We start from the raw sequence: 19603 nt of genomic DNA, 5'->3' as shown, positions 1-19603 counted from the left end.
TGTCTGAATATAACGCCTAACTCTTTTGATGTCCATAAGGTTTATGAATCCTACAGCATAGGAAACAATGGCTGTGCTCCTCAGTTATCAGGCTCTTCGTGGTCTGTAGAGTGTGTTCCCTGTCTGGTCTCTTTGTTCGTATCTTTTATGATGTTCAATATGTCTATAATCCAGAAAGGTAACATTTCTCAGCCATTTAATGAGCAATACTGGGAATAGAATTCAGTATGAAATTGAGTGTTTGGTCAATTCTTCATTAGGGACAGTGGAAAATTGTGATTTATGGGCTGCTCCCTGCCAATTGCATTCTTGCTGCTATAATGAAGACCAACAGCGTGTACCTGTGCAACACAAACCAAACGGTAACGTTCACGCGAAAGCAAATTTCCAATTAACTTGCACTCTAATCCTCTAAAAAAAGCCCTCTGTGTTCTTTAAAAAAAGAGCCTGGCCTAACGAGCTATGTTGTGTAGGCGTGTGTTTGTCAGCTCGGTTTTTGCTTCTTCCTCTCCAAATGGTGCTCTGTCCGGGTGCAGGTTTTCAAACAAACTTGCTGAAACATGTTGCCTGCTCGGCCGTCTCAATAGCCCCCTGCTGCGAGCCAAAGCTGCCTTCCACAATGAAAGCAGGTGGCTATGTATTCTCTGAAAGAGTAAGTAGAACCGTGGGTGTCAAGCAACAACAATCCAAAAATCCCCAGTGACTTCACTGTACGGCTGTGGTTAGCGAAGTTAGTTAGTATTTCTGGGTCTATGTTTTTTTTTTTGCTGCGATTGGGGTTTTTGTGTACCGGAGTGAAACTAACAGGCCTTTGGCCATCTGAGTCAGTAAAAATGTTAATGAATGGAACAGAAGTGGGTACATCTGACAGCAGAGGAGTTGAGATTTTGTCAACTGATTTGTTCTTGCCGAACAACAGGTGCAGCGCTCTGTGTACAGGAATACAGGAAGTGCCGCTCCGACACAGGTGATTTCCATTCAGCGACACGAACCCTGTGGCTGTTTCTTGATTTTGGTTTGCTTTTTTGAGGTTTTCTTTGCATGTACGAAATGCTGCCAAGCTGAATTCTTGGTTACCAATTTTTTTTCCTCTCTTTCAATTGCAAAAGGTTGCTTCTGCGATTAATCAATCACATTATTTGTCAACACGTGAATGTCTGTGGCAGTAACTATATTGAGACATCTGTGTAGATGTGCAGAAGAACACCTGCTGTGTGCAGTCACGCACTCTCACACTTTGCTTTTAACTGCATGCACCCTGTGCTAAATAATTGTTACAACAGTTTTGTGTTCTCATTCAATTACTTGCTAGACCTGTGCGTACTGTAGCATCACGTTGAATGGATTTTGAATAAAAATAGTATTTGTCTGAAGTTTAACTGGAAAAAAATCTAAACAGGATTTAAAAACAAACAATATCTGAGAGACTGTAAAGCTTTAAATGAAAGATTGTAGCACTTCCAAATATTCAAGCAACTCTTATGTCATCAAGAGATAAGATAATAAGATCACTTTATTAGCCCTATACAATTTCTTGTATTTGGAATTTGTCTTTTCACATACCCCAACTTGCTCTCCATGAGACACACAGACAGGGAGAGAAGCTTGGGGCAAGAGCACAGGGTCAGCCATTTATACAGCACCCCTGGAGCAGTTGGGGTTAAGGGCCTTGCTCAGGGGCCTAACAGTAGGATTCCACTGCCGGCCACAGGATACAAACCAGCAACCTTTCAGCCATCAGTGCAGAACCTTAGCCACAGTGCCACTGCTCCGCCAATTAAACACTAATCAATTGGTAACCTCCTTTGGAGTTTATGACAATTGCACATTTATTCATATTTCCCCTGTTCAGCAATTAACAAGAGCACGTTCTTGTTAGAGAGTAATAGATAAAAGAAATTTTAGTGACATATGACATTAGGGAATTAAGAAAATACAAATCCATGCATCTTTCCATCTTATGCATGCTTCATTTACTCATTAGGAAGACATTACTTTACATGTAACCACAGATATATACAGTAAGATTGAAAGATGCTAATGTCGGGATGTGTAGTTTAAAGCTTGATCACCACATAAGAGATATTGTTGATCTGGAACCAGTCAAATGAAGAGCAATGCAATTCATTCCACGGCTTAAGGGAATGTCCTCCTCTTCTTCCTCTGACAGGCTGAAAGAACCGAACCGTCTTGAACAGAAGGCCAAGGGCACCTGATACAATTATTCAAAATCCTCAAAAGGCATTGACCGAAACAAATCGGATGTCTTTAGAATGAACAGAGAATCACTGACCAGAGAATACACATGGAGACCCTGGGTAAGTGCATTTAAAACCAAGAAAAGGAGGCATGTCTTAACCCAAAAGGGCAGAGTTATTACAGAACATTCCCTGGTTTTTCTTTGAGGAATGACTGAATGAGACCCTTGGATCAATTAGTTTCCAGCTACCGTATGGGCTAGAATGGCCTCCTGCAACAGTGCCAGCACAGTTGCCACCTGAAGACCAACACTGCCAGCATGCCCCCTTCATTTTTAGCAATGTAAGCAAATTGTCTTTCCATCTATCTTTCAAAACCCCTCTGGTATCAGATATCTCACATTGATCCCTTCCTAGGAAGGACTACTCTCCCACTGGTCTTCACTAGATTTTTTACGCTTCTCACACAACTCATTACACTCACTTTTTTGTCTTGATTGATCACCACGCAGTACATCATTCATATTTGCGCCATGTCACCCAGTTCACTTCACTCTGTCATCACCAATTACTTAAATACTGTTTACAAGACAGTGTTTTGACAAACAAACCCACTTGATCCCATTTGGCCATGGATGGCTCTCTGTAGCCAGCAGCAGCCTTGTTTGGGTTTCACTCATTTCACTCAGAGATTTGCCCATCTATCTGCGGATGGTAGGACACACTGAGTATTCAAGACTCATCCTCTGCCCTCTGTACTCCTCCTTCTCAGCTGTGTGGAGTGAAGGTACGCTGCTATTTTGCCAATCGATGTTGCCAAACTCCAGGCTGTTTCAGCTCTGTTCCTCAGCAACTTACTGACCCTGCTGAACAAACCACCATGCAGTCCATCAGTGCACCTGTAAGACCGCGGAGTATAATCTGAACATCAGTATTTTCTCAGGCCTCCCTAACCCAGTGAGTCCCACAGGCCCTGCAAACCAGCTCAGTGCATTTCTAATGAGAACATCCCTTCCAGAGTTCTCACTTGCCTCCTTTCCAAATTGGAACCCAAACGCCGGCTAATACCCTCATCCTTTCAAATATTCTTATAAGCTTCTTTATTAGCCTAGAGGCGTGGCCAATTTCACGCAGAGCCTATCCTGACAGCTCCTTTCCCTCATGTGGATTTTCACTCCCTCTCAGTGCTAATTACTCATTCAGAGTAGCCGGGCCTCATTTCACAGGCTTATTCATTTAGCAGCCAGCTTTCTCACAAAGCCACCTCTCACTACCTCACACCTCCTCTTGGTTGTAATTGTAATTGCTTTTTGTTTCTTCTTTACACATTAGTAACAATACTTAGTATCTACTCCTGTTAAAAATGCACAGTGCCAAATTACCTTGAGAAACTCATCCTGATCGTTTTCAAGAGATGTCTTACCGATACGCCATACTGCAAACTGTCAGCTAGATATTTGCATCATAAACTTCCAACAGCAAAAGCAAAAAGAAATTAAAGCATTTAAAAAAAAAACAAGTTTATATCTGTGAGCAATACTAACATAATAAAGAACAGAGATGTATAAATTAGTACATTACAAAAACAGGCTTGGCAGAAAAGATTGGAAAAGGACCCCAGAACACACATCTGTCCACATGGCACGTGATTTCAGGGACACCCACTGAAATGGGCTCAACCTTTTCTTATCTGCCACCTGCTCATCAACATGAGCCCCCTACTGTGCTGCAACAATTTTCATATTTCTAACAAGCCTTAGAAATTGCTGTTTTCATTTGGGGACCATTTGTTATCGGATCTAGGAAAAAAAAAGATTTGAGGCCAAATATTTCCAAAGCCATCGCAGCACTGAAGTGCATTTTCTTTTATTAAAAAAAAAAGAACAGCACTAGTCTGAAAGCCCTGTCTTTATTCTCAGTTGGTAAATCTGTACCTTTAAATATGTTCTTTGTTTCCTACAAAATGTCGTTGCTCAGCTGCCTTTCACCTGGTAGATTTAAATTAATGATGTATTCTGAAGACATCTAGCTGATTGAATCACTGGTTTTATGATTGTACATGTAATGTTATAAAAATACTGTTTGTATTTACAGCTAAGTGTAAGGGCAATTTGTTTTTGTATATTCTATTCTGAATCTTGCATCTTTTAAAATGTTGGGCCTGTATGTTCCACTGTTATAGACAACGTTCTTATAGACACTTATAGACAATGTTCCTATAACACTTTCACAGAAGTACTCTGAGCATAAATAAACTTATCACTCTATTTATGTCATTAGAGAATCAATATACTGTATACAAATTTTGGATATTCATTAAGAGTTTTTAGTATCAGTTTAATTCAATGATCATAATGCCTGACCATGGTGCACTTGACTGATTTTTATTTTTACATAAGCACAAAATCACCTCTCTAGTGTTCAGAGATACTCCAGCTCTACCACAACTCTGAATTAGATGAAGAGTTTAGAAAATAGATGGATAGTGAGAATTGATTAGGCACAGCAGATTTAGATGTTTTAACCTGTTGAATATCAGGTGAAAGGCAAGAAAACAAAACACAGATATAACTTAAATGATCATGTTGAAGGCTAAACTAAGTCGGCACACTATTGCTTGCTGTCTGGGGTGTTCATAGTCATCAGTTTCTAATCTGGCAAAATGTTACTGCCAAGCACAATCTGGCAAAGATAAGACAGGTTCTGAGAGAACATGAATCCCTACACCTCAGCAACATACTCATATTTCGTGTTTGTGATTGTTTTCGCACTGCCATGTTCAACTGGATAACAAATGCCAGGTCACAGCAACCTGTGGACGAGGGTAAAGGTCATTGATTATAGGCCAGATGACCTCACAGGACCTTGCCGATGTTAATTGAACCAAGAGAAGGAGGTGTTATGAGTGACATCTCAGGTGTACTCACCAGCAGTGGGGTGAAGTCCTAGTGATGTATCAAGGTAACATCTCGCGATTGGAAAGGATCGTCAGCGAGTCTGGTGTGGACAAGTAGGGACGTGGGGAGGTTCAAGTCTAGTGGCCTGGACAAAGCTCTACTGTGAGTGCATAATGTGACATTGATCATGTCCTGGGATCCAGGCTCCTCCTGACAAGAGCAACGTTCCAAAAATACAACGCATTTCCTTTTGCTGCTTATATAACAAAGGCTGTGACAGGCAATCAGCTTGAAGCATTTCCTAAGAGGAGCTTGTCGGTCCAGATTCAGAGACAGTTTCTTCCCACAAACTGTCAGATTATTGAACTCTACCCCGGCCACTGACTAAACTCATCTACATTACTACAGTACATCGATATTACTACTACTACTACTATTAATAATAATTGCTTGCACTTATATAGCGCTTTTCTGGACACTCCACTCAAAGCGCTTTACAGGTAAACGGGACTCCCCTCCACCACCACCACCAGTGTGCAGCCCCACGTGGATGATGCATCGGCAGCCATAGTGCACCAGTACGTTCACCGCACACCAACTCTCAGTGGGGAGGAGAGCAGAGTAATGAAGCCAATTCAAGATGGGGATCATTAGGAGGCCATGCTTGGGAAAGGTCAATGGGAAATTTGGGCAGGACGCCAGGATTACACCCCTACTCTTTTAGAGAAACACCCTGGGATTTTTAATGACCAGAGAGAGTCAGGACCTTTGTTTTACATCTCATCCAAAGGACGGCGCCTTTTTACAGTATAGTGTCCCTGTCACTATACTGGGGCATTAGGACCCACATGGACCGCAGGGTGAGCGCCTCCTACTGGCCCCACTAACACCTCTTCCAGCAGTAACCTTAGTTGCTACTCACACTGATGTGTTCTTTTTCTCTTCTCACACTGCTTTTCTGACATTCTTTTAACAGTTGTATGTTATTTAACTTGTTGTTGTTGCTGTTCTGTGTTTATGTTTTTGGTGATTCCTTAATGTCTGTGTATCAGAGCATACATGCAAATAAGCATTTCATTGCACTTGTACATATGACAAATAAGCTGAAACTGAACTGATACCTGACGGCTGAGCTCCTCCCTGTTTAAGACCTTCCTGCCCTGTAGAGCATACAGTACAGCAGACAGCAATCACGACAAGAGTGAGGAACACAGTGTTGGCCTCGGCACCCATCAACTCCTCCCCCATTCACAGAAGTAGCATTAGACGAGTGGGGACACTGAGCATGGTGGAACCAGATGCAGAAAAGAGGGACAGAGAAGAAAGACAAAGGAAGGCTGGACAGTTCAATGTGACCCATATTTGTAACGATTGTAGTCCCTCCCCCTTAAGGGTGGTCCGGCTCTTTCACTTCAGACTTGATTTTGTGCACCTGCCCCGTTTCAGCCTCCTCCCAGCCCACCTTAAAAGCCAGTCTCCCAATCAGTTCGGGGCTCTGCATTGATTCCTGTATCGTGCGATCCCGGGACCTGGATGCGCCTGGCTCCGTTATGGTTTTATTTTCTGTTTCTGTTCCTGTTCCCCGCTGGTTCCAATCCAGTTCCTGTTTTTATCCTGTCTAGTCTCGGATGGACCGCCCGGCTTTGGACTTTGCCCATTTTGGATTCCCCGTTTGGACTGCTTCTGGATTTTTTGCCCCGGGACTCACTCCCCTGGGCACCTGCACACTTTGGACATGCCCCCCGTTTTCATTCCCGACTCCTGCATGCCTTTTTCCCCTGTGTTTTCCTCACTCCGACCCGGATTGTGTCTTCTGCACAGGGCCCTGAAAGAACTCTGTCGTTACAGTATTTGTTGCAGATAGCATGGGAAAATGGTCCGAGACGGTGGGGGATGCTAGAGACAATTGTAGGACTGTACAGTGTAAAGAGTTACTTCCCTTTCTTTAGGATACCTGACGGAGCTGATTTGATAGAGTGGTACCGCTGAAACTGCTTTTTGAAATGTCACAGGGGGAGAGGGGAATTATGCTGCCTGTATGGAAAGCTCCTTGGGCCTTTTTTTCTGCTACGGGGGGCTATGGAGTTAATTTGATCAGTACAGGGACATTTATTTATTAAAAAAATAAGAAGGTAGAAATTCTTTCTGGAAAAAGAGTTGAAAATGGGTTTTATTTGTATTAACACCCACTGTAACAAAATCACATTACACATGTAAAAACATTTAATTGTTTATTGAAAAAGATGTTGCTGTGCTAACAGGACCCTAGCACATTAAAATGTTTAGCGCTGACGGACAAAAGGCATCTGTGGCAAAGCACCACATGCGATGTGGAGCCCAAATAAAAAAAATATTCAGATTTAGTAACTTGTCTTTATCTCATTGCACGTCCTGCCACAGATGGTCAGGCTGGATGCTCCTATGTACTGTATATATTGAACATCAAAAGAACCTTAAAATTATAACGTCAGAAAAATCCCGAACATCATCAGGAAAATAACAATCATTTTGTAAAATGGACACAACCATTCTATTGAGCATAATGACATAATTAATTGTGCTGATTAACATTTGTCATCAACAGACTGATCAGCTGGGGATCTACTGTGAGAGTCTAGTGTATGAAGTCACCATTGGAATCAATACAAGCTGAAATCAGGAACACACACTTTGTTGCAGAAGCTGTCTTGTGGGATTCTGTTCTAGTCCTCTCACAAACATGTGCCTGTGTGTTCACTGGTCTCTCATTCTAGATGTCACACATCACACCAGCTCAACCCACAAGTGTTCAGTGGGGCTAAAGTCTGGAGAGTGGGGCATCGATGACACAAGTGTTCTCATTTCGTAAGAAAGCTGTGCTACAGGCTGGGTCAATCGTTCAGAGAACAAGATTGTTTGGCGACGATGCAGTATCCGTTATTTTGAGAATCGTCTAACAAGAACAGCCTTCCGAACAGAAGCCGCAGTTGGCTCTCTCGGTGGTCCTCGTTGGGGTGCTGTGGCTCATTTGCCAGGTCTCCCTCTCAGCAGGCAGGCTTGTAAGCACTTACTTGGCTACCCCCAAGCCGTGAGACTTTCCTACAGTGCTCATGTGTGTGGTTTCCTGCTCTGTCCCGCCTGCCTCACTCACCTGCTGAGAAGGAGTAAGCAGTTTAAGGGGAGAGGAAAGCAGGCACAAAAGAGAAAACAGACCTTACCTGACAAAATGACACTGGCTAGTATTTGCAAAAACTCAAGTAAGCATCAGTTCCAAAGAACTTCCCTACTCCCACTTTTGGGTGAGAACAATTCCAAATATTTTGCCCGCAACATAATGTTAACCACGGATTAGTAATAAATGGCTTGATGCATATTTTTCTCACTAATTTGCCTTAGAATCATATTACTGTTTACTGCGCCTAATAAAAAGCAATACAGTGTAAATAGGCCAGTTCTTTGCCTTAGGCTTCAGTTGATGAATAGAATTCCATTTTCAGCCATTCTTTCCCCCTATTTTGAGTGCCGGCTTAATCGCACACCTGAACACAGCTCCACAGCTGAAATTTTTTTTCAGCTGCTTTTGTCTCCCCGTAACGTAAAAATAAAAATACAAAAAAAAAATTGTCGTCAGGACTTACAGTATGGCATATCCTTTTGCTGATCATTCTAATATACTTTTATTTTTTGGGTCACAACACAGCCTGTAGTTTATTAATAGTCTGAGTTTACACACTTTTCCCATTTATATTAGTTTTAAGAGTTTCCACCTGTATCTGCAAGGCAAGCTAAATGAACTGGAATGCTAAATGAAAGTCTGATATTAATTGTGGGTATAAGTTTTCTTTGAAACCCAACTTTTCACTCTCTCAATCCTCATGGCTTATATCTTTATTCAAAAAGAATTTCTTATTGCTTTTATTCAGACTTTAATATATTTCTTGTCACATAATCGCAATGGAAATTAGGTGAGGTTGTCTGAGCTTGGTATTGTATGTAATCCATCTTAATTGTTTTCACTCACATACAGTACGAAGAAAGTGTAGACATTCATTTTAATGTATTCTTCATTTTAAGTACATCTATTTGGATTTTGATAGTGATTTCAGGAATGAGGGCTATTCCCATGGATTGATATTAGGAACAAATGAGACATTCTTTTTCTTTCATGTACACACTGGTCATTCAACATATAATAGACGGTGAAAATTCCCTAATTCTCTACAGTATGTGCATCTTCAATGTATCAGATCTCATGGTAGATCTCTCAAGACTACATTGTGCTGCCTAGTTTTAACAAGTTCCATAAGCTTCTTTGAGTAGTATCACTACCCATTGCTGATTTCACATATTCCTTTGAAATCTTTAAGATAAATCATACTATTCATATCTCTAAACAATTTACCTCTTTTGATATTATTTTTGCATTTATACTCACCCAGCTTGGTATGTCAGGGTGTTTATGTACGTCTCAAAACTCAATGCAAAGATTCCCTGTACGGGATGAATGAGGAAGACCTACCTAATAAGCCATTCATCTTTTGACACGCCGAGAGCTTAACAGTGCAGGACAGGAGTTCTGGCATCGACTGGCAGAGCGGCGCATCTCTCACTGACTTTGGTGAAAGGCAACAGAGTCCCGGCCCTGAAACTCAAGAGATTCTGTCTCAAATCAGTTTTCCCGCCATCCTTAGCATATTGGGTGTTTTGGTACTACTGTTTTTCAGGTATAGGTATCTGTTATTTATTAGGAATAAACCTATTACCTGTTCCTTTGCAGCCTACGCATGCTGACGCAGCTACCCACCTGAACTAAAGCGAATATGGCTCCATTGCTGGCAAATTCGCCTCAGCTGCTGCTGCTGACATGCCAGTGACACACTAAGCATTCTCCTGATAAACATATTGGTTCCTTTCTGTACTTTTCTTCCATGTTTTTCACTGTGGGTGAAATTCAACAGGTTCAGTCTTCTCATTCTCTGTGCCCACTCACAGTGCTTATGTGATCTCCGGTGATTGAGTGCTTATGCAACAAAGTGTATCACGATCAGTCATGAATGATCAATTAATCAAAAGACGCCAAAAACATGTAATCAACATAAAAATATTTTTCTAAAAACATGCATTCATAATTAGACCATTTTGTGATGCTCAGAATAATATAAATCTAAAGCAGCATTACCAATGGCCTGGTATGAATAAACTTCATAAACTGCATTTAGCTTCATTATCATCAATCTCCCTGTTACAAGACGATGACATTTTGAAAAATAATCCGGGTAATTCTGTAACTTTTATGTGATAAGCATACATAAAATAAGATTTACAACCCCATAGACATGCAACAATAAATACTTACATTTTGGTTACAATACAGTTAAGATAAGATAAGTGCTTTTACAGGATGTTATTCTTAAAGGTTCCCACAGTTAAAAATGTTCAAAGGTCCCAGCCACATGATGTTGGTCATAAAACATTAAATCTTATATTGGAGCCTTGCTACTGGTTTACAAGCATTACTTCAGCCATCCTATTGAGCAAGACAAAGGGAATGCCACCTACATTTTATACTGATCATGATAAACTAACATGCCTTGTCACATTGCTGAAAGGAAAAATAACAAGCACAACGTATTTTGCACAATAAAGATTCAGTAGCTCATCGGTTAAAAGAATTCCTTAAGCAAAATCCATTTTTATGTTTGTACAAGTGCACAGATTTGACTGCACACTAAACAGTGTAAGAAATTTCATGAACTCTCTGAAAACACTTTCTCCCTTGGCATTTGTCCTCTATAATGTATGAAATTGAAAATCTGAGTCACTGTTACCTTCATCGATTCTAGACTAAAGGTCTAAATTTAAAAGAGGAATTGGAGGCTACAGCCTCTGCTGTGTTTTTGTCCAATATGAGCTTACTTACATATTTAACATGTATTTAAAATATGTAGATTTTTATGTAGAATTTGATATATTTTTTGATATTCTCAAGATATATTGCTGCTGATTAATAGAAACGTGCACTAAATTTAAAATACAGAGCTTAAAAACAATCAAGAGAACTTAATAATATTCCTTCTAGCTAATGAGCTATAGGTCAGTATTCTAATTCTGGGTGAAGAAGGTTAACATGTCACAACAGTCTGTATTAAGTATCATGAAAGTATCATGACTTGACAGATTATGGCTAAGGTACTGTAATTCAATTACACTAGGTTTAGGTTAGGCTAGGATTGTTGTTAGATTCAGGATCAAAAATTGGATTAGTGTTCCGGCTAAGATTAACTAATAATGCTCTTCTTAATTCTAATTCTAATCTTATCTGTATCCTAAGTAGTTAGTTATCCTTAACTACTTTCTTAACTACTTTTATCCATAACTATTGTCTTCGCCACAGTCCAAAAAGTTAGATGGGTGTCAGGCATCATCTCCTCTGAAGCACGTTCTTGTGTTCTTAGTTAGCTAAATCCATTGTAAGAATGAGATATTTGATCTAGCTTTGCAGAAGGCCTTTAATGTGATTAATGTGGCTGAAATCTTAAATCTAAATTTTTGACTGATTCTAGATTCCAGAAGGTGGGGTCCATACTTATCTAATGCTAAAATAACTTTGATGTTTCCACTTGGTTAATAGTGTAACCCTTAAGTAACACGTGGTTATGATATCTTAATAACTTAGCAAAAATATACCAAATTATCATGTGAATAATGGAAATTCACAGCCTTTATTGTCTTATGTTCAATGGACCCTCCTTTTTACTTAATCCTATTCCCTTAGAGAATAATTAAATTACAAGCAATTGTAGAACCACAGGCTTCTGTTTCTGGTGTGAATCTGAGCATGTCTGTGCCAGTGTGTCCACTACAAAGGAGTGGCTTCCCATCCACGGTGTTTCCTGCCTTGTGCCCATTGCTTTCTGGGATAAATTCCGGCTCCAAATAAGAACATGCTTGGATGATGTACAAGTGGTACAGCCTAATTCTGCAGTATGTTAATGTTCTCATTCAGTTCTTGTCTTTAGGTGCTCATGGGTTACCAAGGAAAACTCTGACTTTCAGGTGTGCTCAGCGGTAAAACTAACAAGTGCTTAGATCTGGTGAACCATTTATCATTTATGGATATGTGAAAACCTGTTGGAAAAAGCACTAATGTCAAGAGTATTGAATGAATGTATTTCATGTGGTACATCACAAATATCTGAATCAGAGAGAGATCACTTTATTGGCCATATACAATTTCTTGTATTCAGAATTTGTCTTTTTGCATACCCCAACTTGCTCTCCATGAGACACACAGACAGGGAGAGAAGCTTGGAGTCAGAGTGCAGGGTCAGCCATTTATGCGGCACCCCTGGAACAGTTGGGGTTAAGAGCCTTGCTCAGGGGCCCAACGGAGTAGGATTCCTCTGCCAGCCTTGGGATGCAAACCGGCAACTTTCCGGCCATAGGCACAGATCCTTAGCCACCACACCACCCAGCACAGTTATACTGGGATTCTAACTTTGATAAATTCCCACAGTGAACACTTTTTTTTTTAGCAACAGTTTAAAACCATCTCAAATGACAGCTGTTGGTAAATAGTTTCTCGGTTCCAGCTTTTGAATATGTACTTGAGTGTAGTAGGAACCTCAGTAGGAACCCCTGAAGTATTATTAATAATATTTGGTTGAAGTCTATCTACCTGTCTGTTATGGCAACAGAAATATTTATTTGTGCTGGTCACTTTGTAATGTTGAAAAGCAGATGATTTGCATATGATGTGGCCAGGGTTAATAGCCAACTCCAACTCAGCAATAAGCTACTATATTTCTATTAAGGTTAGAAGTCACTTTAGAAAGTTAGAAATCAAGTTAGAAAGGTTCATTATGTACTGAGGCCAAGCTAAGATTGGCCATATTTATGGTTTTCCAAGGAAAATAATTGAGAGCTCTGTATATAGAAAAGATATAGAACTTTAAGTGTATGACCTTCATCATGGTAAGTCTTCATCTTTGCTGAAATTTCTGAGGTACTGTAAATAGTGACCAGGTTTGTGATTTTTATTCATCACTGTAATCAATTAAACATCACTGATTTGCTTGCTTATTTCATGAATATGTTTTGTTTCTTAGTTACATTCTGCTTAATTCAATACCACAAAGGCTAACTGGCAGCAATTTATTTATTATAGCACTTCTTGAAACATAGTGATTTATTAATTACCGGTTCTGCCATCGTTTAATTACAAATGTATCTTTATTATATCTCTCCTCCATTGCATAATCAATCTCTGGTCTCTTTTCTCACATAAAACCTTTCTCAAGGATTTATATTTCAGCAAGCAAGACCTTTACACTTCCACCTGCACATTATGGTGCTAATAAACCTGTTATCAGCTCATGAAAATGATGGCAAACAGGTGACTGGAGGATTTGATAAGCCATCAGCGAAGATTAACATTTTTATTCAGGAAAAGAACTGCGAGAGGCTTTCCCCATTTAAAATAACTGCAGTGTGCGAATTTTACAGCACTCAAAAATCATTATTGGCAATTAGCGTTTGTTAGAAAAGACTGCAGCTGGCTTTAATTACAGGTAGCCCCTTATTATGCCTCATTGCAATGGAATATTTACCATGTTTTTGTAACAGTAGAAAAAAAATAATTATGATTTAAAAGCTGATATTTCCTCCCGTATGCATTGCCCTGGGACAGGGGTGTGGAGTATTGGTTAGGGTCTTTGGATTCCGAACCAAAGGGTCGTGTTTTCAGATCCTGGGTGGGATTCTGCCCTTACACCCTTGAGCAAGGATGTTCACTCAGGGAGTTCCAATAATTACCTTGCTGTGTTAAACAAGTCCAGGTCATTAGCCTGCGATAAATGAGAATTTGTTCCCACTCAACCTTCCTGATAAAGAAGCAGTAAAACTTGTGTACACTTTGGCATTTGCATTATTGGTTGCCGTGCTAGAAAGTACCCACTTTGACATATGTGCACTGCAATTAGAATTAGAAAGATAATTTTTCAACGGATTGAACAAAATCCCATGTGTATGTAAAGTGGTTATTTAATACCATTGCTAATGCAATGTACCTAGGTGAAAATAAAGGAATGCATCCAAATATTTTCTAACTGCTTTATCTAAGACAGGGTTGCAGGGGCCCAGAGCCTATCCCAGCCTGCATGGTACATCCCACAGTGCACACAGACACATACATGCACACACACAAGGGCCAATTTCCCCAGTAGCCAACTATCCAGAGCGCCTGGCGGAAGCCCATACAAACACAAGGAGCACATATAAACGCCACACAGATAGCACCCCAGATCTGGAATTGAACCCAGGGCCCCAGCACTCCTACATCAAACCACCATGTCTCCTACATCAAACAAATACGTTTTTCAAAATTTTTGAAAAGGGGAGATTTTAGGAAAGTGAACGTTATCCCTTTTGTAAAGTCGTGATTAAAAAAGCACCTCCTGTGCAACATGATATGAAAAGCTTTCCTAAAACTAACATATTTTTCATTAAAAAAACTATTTTAATATTTCTTGTGCAAGAAAGCTCATTGTATTTCCTTCAGTGTGCCGTCTGTTTTTTCTTAAAAATATATGGTGTTAGATCATTACTAATACTGCCATTTTGTAAATTGTTTTACTGCACATTGGACGGTCCTTTATTCAAATCAGCTCTAAATCTGATAAGTATCGTGTTGGTTTGTATTTATATTAAACCACCAGATATTCCTGGACTTAAACATCACATTTTAAGAATAAAAAAACAAACATTATTTTCATGAACTATGTGAAATTCTGTAAATCAACAAATTCACAGCAAATTTATATTACACTTGTCATAGGTCATTAAACCCAATTACAAGGAGAGTGCAATACATATGAACAGCACGATCCACACCAGAAGACAAATTTGCTATCCCGTATTTAAAAAGGAATATATTAATAAAGATCAAAATCACCCTGCGTGTCTGCACAGGAACTTGTAATGCCTCTCATTCCTGAGATTTGTGATGTGACTATATTGATTATTAAACACTCTCTTGCTGTGTTATAGTGAGTGAAGAACAAGTTAATGAGGGTATATAAAATAATGGTGAGTTGCTCGACTGATAAAGCTAGACACTACCGATCCAGCCCTTCCTCTCTAAGGAAGCCTGGAAATTGAATCCGCAAAGCTTCGTTCACGGGTTGAGATTAAGACAATCCTGCAGATCGAGTCTGTGCTCAGGATAGGTTGTTTAGCATTCAAGCCACAACAGCACACGAGTCCATATCTTACTGTAAATTTATTTCCAGGGCATTAAACAAAAAGAAAGCACATACCCCCCCCTACCTTGTGGGTTCAAGTCTACAGTGGAGACTTGAATCCATAACCCACCAGAGACTTACCACTACACTATGCTACTCTGCACCCCCGCTCACATGCTGCTAAGGACAGCCACAGAGCTAATCTGAAAAACTGTGATGTACTGGGTCAATGCGCTCATCGGAGAATACCAAATTATCATTAACAATTAATTTCAGGGAATCTTCACTTACCTTCAGTGCCCCTGGTCCATACAGATTGCATGAGTTTAGTGATGTTTAAATTCTACATTGGATTGGAAGTACAGTAGCTGGCATGTATGATTTAAAAATGAACCCAGGGAAATGAATTGCTAAGCACCTCGAAGACTATCATCATTTTTTAAAGACTGACTTTTTTATAATCAGCAAGTGCGACTGATATAAATGTACCTTTTTTTCCAGAAGCTGCTGTATCTGCTCGTGCTTTTCCCATAATAGACCAACCCACCAAAGAGAGGATCTGCAGCCCAGAATCAAATGAATTCACCTGAGATTGAGACAGAGCTGCTGCAATGAAACTGTGAGACAGGATCAAAGGCTACACTCAGTTTCCTGTTTTCCACCATTTGTTAGGAGACAGGAGATTCGTCCAGGCTTTGCGCATGAAATTGAAATTAGCCTGGTTAAAGCACATATGAGCAATCGCCATGTCACTCCTACGGATCAAAGTCAGCTGGAGATGAAGCATCTGTTTAATTACATCATTTGAAAAAAACAGTGCATTCCTGGAATACATTTTACAGTATACTTATAATCAGAAAACCTTTCAATGAAGATGTTATTATGGTCTATTAACCATGACTTGCATGCTTTATATGTTACAGAACAACATATAATGAAACACTTGCTTGAATGGAGGCCAGCACAGCGGTGCTGGAGTTAACACTTAGTTGGTCTTGGGTTGGGTCTTACGTTAACCCCATATCCACCTGTTTTTTATTTTCTGGTTGCTCTGATTTCCTCCCACCTTCCATAGTCATGCTGGCTTGGTTACCCGGTGTCTTTAAATTGCCAACCAAGGCATAATCCCACCTTGCGCTCTGTGCTTCACGGATGGGCTCCAATGTGTCCTGACCAGCAGCCTTCTGATCATGGATGGTTGGGTTAATGCTTGAATGGGGTTGTCAAAGTGACGCAGCGGTTGGCATTGCTGCCTAGCAGCACTGAGGCCCTGAGTCCAATTCCTGGAGTGCTGTCTTTGTGGAGTTTGTATGTTCTCCCCAATTCATGTGGGTTTCCTCTGGGTGCTGCGGCTTCCTCCCACAGTCCAAAGACCTACTGGTAGGTGAATGGACTTCTGGGAAATTTGACACTGGTGTGAGTGTGACAGTGTCTGTGCCTGCCCTGTGATGAACTGGTGTTTCATCTGGTGTGTACCCAGCTTGTGCCTGTTGCTTGCTGGGATAGTCTCCACCTCCCCTGTGATCCTGAAAATGGATGGATACTTTAATGGGGGAAATTGCTACTACTGTACTCAGTCTTTGGTTATTCTTCTACACTTTAAATAGAATATAATTTCAGCTCTTGCTGTGACACTTACCAGGAATAAACAGCTTTCTGTTGATGGATGGATAAGCCTAGTTGTCATTGTAATGTACTCCTTCCAAATTATCTTCAGCCAGAACCATTAGCCAGTACTCCCACATTTTCAATTTTGTTTTCCAAATAACGTAATGAAAGTGGACTATCTGACAGTAATAAAAATAAATATTTATGTGGAATTTACTCATTCAACAATCAGTTACTTCAAACCAATCTTTATTTAATAACATTAAATTATTTGTTAAAGCTGCTTGGGCGTGTGGAAATCCAGAAACTAATATCATCTTTGGCAACAAAGAAATCAATTAACTAGGGGCAACTGTAGAGCAGATGTTAATGTTCATGAGTCATGACATATACTGTAAAGTTTATCATTCAGGTGGAAATATAGGATTAGAGGTCAGCTTCTTGAAACATGGTGACAATGTTAACAAGTTTTTGTTAAGCATACAAGAACCAATGCTCTGTTTGTTAGATATGAAAAAGTTATTAAGTAGTAATGATAATGATATTTATTTTAGACTTAGATTTAAAAGTACAATGGACACTTGTACTTTCTCACTTGCAACCAATGTGATCTGAGGATGTGTATGTTTGAAAGGAATTAATGTTTGTAAAACCTGTGAACATGTTTTCAGTGAAGTGTGTGTTCAGGGTGGTAGTTAATGGAAAACTGATTGAAAGGACTTTGCCTGATTCTGACCCATATGCAAAGGTTAAGGAGTGGTAGCAATCTTTCCTCTAGAATCTTTAAACCTGTGTGAAGTGTGAAATAAGACGTAATGTAAATTACTCTGTTTTATGCAATTCCTAATGAATGTTCTAAATATCTTGTTTTTATTTAAGGATATGAGATGTAATATAGATGCATGTTTAAAAGACTAAATGTATACTTTATTTTTTTACATTTTTATTGCTGATGAACTATATATGGATTACATCTTTGGAGAATTCTTTACAACATTTGACATTATATAGTACAATATGTAATCCACAGTTCAATCAATGCTCAGATCTTTATGATATTTTACACTTTTCTGAGTACTGTTGTAGCTATGATATTCTTTCTAGTTCCGATATGTTAAACATAATACATAATAAAATGTATTTGTTTACTTCAGCACCCTCATGTTTTATCATATTCTAAATATATACATACAGCATACAAACATATCTTTTTTATTTGGTTCACTCAAAATTTTGAGAAAATTTGTTTGACAATTTGAGAATTTGTTTTGAACAAAAATCTGCATACAGACACAATAAACTTAAACGCAAACGTTCTAAGCAGACATCTACTTATAAGTACGTTTTCTACATTTTCTAGATGTTACAACTCTGGACAAAATGAAACACTGCTAAATATATCTTGGAAAAATAATTGGCAATCACATGTTTGCATTTACATTACATTTCTCAGTAACTGTACTTGTTCCAATTCTAATACAAAGGACAACTGTTACACTAAAATTTGAGCAAAAATGCCGAGAGACTTTTGAATCATCTTGTGAGGTTGATCTTCCTTTGTATATGCTGCCATAAAAAGCTGGAACTGCATATGAACCAAGCTTCAGAAAACAGATCAAGTGACTAACAGTTTAACAGATGGAATCTTAGCTGAATACATAATTATTGGAAAAATAATAAAAAAGTAGTGTCGATTTTGAAAAACACTGGTAGAAACCGTACATTGTACTGTCTGCATTTATTTTTTTTCCATGTAAATGAGTTGGTATCTATTTATAATTTACGTAATACATTTAATTGTGCATTGAATGACATCTGTAGTCAATTTATACACCCTGTGTTTAGCTCTCTCTTTTTCTGTGGGAAATGGCATGGATTAAATACACATTGAAATATGCCTGCTGTTTTGCTTGCTTTTTTATGCCACATTGCTGTGTTGTTAAGCAGTCACATACATGATGGATGCCTGTATAATTCTGAGCAAGTGTTGTCAGGAAGTCTAAATGCACAATGATGCACTTTAAGGCTGTGAATACTACATTTGTAGATTGTCACATTATTGTAGCTTTTCTTTCCTTTATTCTTTTTTACCAATTCCTTCCGAATGTATTTTTTTTAAATATTAGAATTAGAGACACTAAGGTTGATGAGGACAGCTTTTCTAAGCTTCGCAACAAGTTAGATTTACCACACTCTTTCCTGACTTATATCTAATTATGTTGTTTAACTCTAATTACAACATTAATAAAGCTTGGTAAATCTGCTTCCCTCCTTCATATTTTCAAGATAGATGAGATGAATTATTAGATAGAGTTTACAACTATGTATATTATCTGCGTTTGATTAAAGTCTTGATGTAATTAAGAGATAGACCTCCGGCATAAATAGTGACTGCACTGTACAAACTATTGGCAGGATATGTTATTGATAATATTGACACTTTCATTAAATTCTTGTGCAGGCAGAGCATTGTTGTGTGTAGGACTATAGCTGGAAAACAACCCACTGGATCACAGCCCACCAGGTAAACACTCAGTGCAATATTAACATATTGCGGCGCCCTCGACTGGGAAAACTGAGAATTCTGCGCAGCATCAGTGATGAGTACAGCCTGGCTCTGCCCCTGCCAAAATTTGATCATGGTCACTAGTGGGCTGTGACCAAACATAACAGCATTTCC

At 39.2% G+C, this 19603-nt stretch overlaps 1 long non-coding RNA gene across 1 annotated transcript; it reads left to right on the top strand.

The window, feature by feature from the left end:
• Nucleotides 1-509: 509 nt before the first annotated feature.
• Nucleotides 510-7458, top strand: LOC148675325 (uncharacterized). Its single transcript, XR_015935490.1, has 3 exons — nt 510-652; nt 2171-2318; nt 6718-7458. It is a non-coding gene; the product is annotated as an uncharacterized LOC148675325 (long non-coding RNA).
• Nucleotides 7459-19603: the final 12145 nt, after the last annotated feature.

This window comes from Lepisosteus platostomus, chromosome 3, assembly GCF_059453375.1.
Source record: "Lepisosteus platostomus isolate fLepPlt1 chromosome 3, fLepPlt1.hap1, whole genome shotgun sequence".
In the NCBI taxonomy this organism is placed as follows: Eukaryota; Metazoa; Chordata; class Actinopteri; order Semionotiformes; family Lepisosteidae; genus Lepisosteus; species Lepisosteus platostomus.
The sequence above is the reverse complement of the archived record's forward strand: the minus strand, read 5'-3'. Positions and strand labels throughout refer to the sequence as shown.